This window comes from Sceloporus undulatus, unplaced genomic scaffold, assembly GCF_019175285.1.
Source record: "Sceloporus undulatus isolate JIND9_A2432 ecotype Alabama unplaced genomic scaffold, SceUnd_v1.1 scaffold_17705, whole genome shotgun sequence".
In the NCBI taxonomy this organism is placed as follows: Eukaryota; Metazoa; Chordata; class Lepidosauria; order Squamata; family Phrynosomatidae; genus Sceloporus; species Sceloporus undulatus.
The window spans coordinates 1-1861 of NW_024820620.1; the positions used below are offsets into that span (position 1 = coordinate 1).

Consider the following 1861-nt stretch of genomic DNA (forward strand, 5'->3'; position numbering starts at 1 on the left):
CAATCAGGTAGATATTGCCTGACAGGGTTTCAAAAGAGACCCAAATGTTTTCTATATGAAATTGTGGACTTCAGTCCCATAAAATTGCCTGTTATGAATGGCTTTAAAAGGAGAGTGGGAACATTCAAAGATAATGAGACTGAGTTTATAAATAGCTATTAATGATGTTGGCTATATTAAACCCCTGCTAACTAGGAGCTTCCAGGAGTTGCATTCCAAAAAAGACCTTTTTGGCCAATATTTTTATTGAGTTTACACATAAAAGCACATAAACTAGAGACATGAACTGAAACAACAGCAACCAACAAAACACAACACTGTTACTCATTCCCTTGAATGGTCAACTGTAAATCTGCTTTTGCACTTTCTTCCTTGACTTTCTTCTGCAATCGTCCCATGTCTGCTATTTTCTACTAGTATTATGGTGTCCCCTCTATGTTTTAAATTGTTGATCGTCATTCCTCCAATTTTCATGCCTCCTTCCTCCAAGTCTAATCCTGCTTTATGTATTATATGTTTAGGATGAGCAAATTCTCCCTCCTTATGATTCTTATCTTTAAATCAGAACGAGACTAGAAGGCTATTGAAAAGAAGGCTTTCAAAAAGAGAATGTCTTCTGGCTACACTTCAAAGAGAGGACTGCTCCCTAGCAAAAAGGCACCATACCACTCAGACCTTCTCAGAGAAAGGATGCCATCAATACAGACGTATGAAATTGAAAATCTCCAAGTTTCCCATAGAAACATATTCAAATTCTTGTTGAATCAGACAAACTGGAAAACTTACCATCTTATTCCCCATCCACTTTTTACATTGTACACAAAGTCACCTTCATACCAAAAAGAACCTTCCCTGTTGTATGCAGTAAATGGTGCCCTGAAAATCAAATTATATGCATACTTTTAACGCCTAAGCATTTAACGCCTCAGCATTTAAAAAACAGATCAAATGTGTAATTATTACTGAAACTCCGGCATGTTACAGACCGCCTAAAAGTTGCGGTCTGTCAGTGCTGCCGGGTTGCTGCATCCGGGAACCGCAGCGGCCAAACCGCGCGGTTCCCGGACGCAGCAGAAAAGAAGTGCCCAAATGGCGCTTCTTTCTGCGCCCCGGAAGTGGTGCCGTGAGGCGCTAGTCGCGCACTTGCGGCGTCAGTTCCACAGCGCGACATCCGGACACTATGCATTCGCGACATCAAAATGGCGGCCCCTGTGTGGATGGGCGCCGCCATTTCGTACGCGAAGAAGAGATTCACTGCAGAACAAAGGATTTCTTATTTCCTCTGGAAATTAGATTCCCTTCATCAGATGCATGATGTGTTATCCAGCATGTCATTCTTAGACAATCAGACATCATAATTAGGAAGCCATCTATGCCCCGAGAGTCCAGCACAGGTACTGGCAAGGTAGAGGTTTCATAACTTTGGCCCTCACTACAAAGAGTTGTAATGATGATCCATTTAACAATGTGTTACCTCATACTTAACTCCATCAGCCCAAGTGTAAGTTCCTCGTCCGTGCATGAGGCACTCCGAAAACATGCCCTTCGAAATTAAATAGAAGTTCATCACTATATCTACCAATAAAGGTGTTTTAATACCTACAAAATAATCCTTTTTGAGGCAGGGGTGTGTGTGGATGTGGCTTAAGACTTGGGCATGGGATGGGACAAGAGATCAGTGGGAAAGGGTCAGGAAAAGCAACCCTCTGGGTCCACAGGGGATGAGAGGGGCCTGCCACATTGTGTGCTTTGAAGCTCATGAAGCCAAACATTAACTCTACCCACCTTATAAACATTGCCCCCTTGAAAACATGCTGTTCCTTCTCCCTCATATAATCCATGAACTTTTTCACCTTCATAG

At 42.4% G+C, this 1861-nt stretch overlaps 1 long non-coding RNA gene across 1 annotated transcript; it reads right to left on the reverse strand.

Moving 5' to 3' along the window:
- Positions 1–97: 97 nt before the first annotated feature.
- Positions 98–1861, reverse strand: LOC121918575. Its single transcript, XR_006101262.1, has 3 exons — positions 1786–1861; positions 1475–1543; positions 98–876 (listed from the first exon to the last, which is right to left on the reverse strand). It is a non-coding gene; the product is annotated as an uncharacterized LOC121918575 (long non-coding RNA).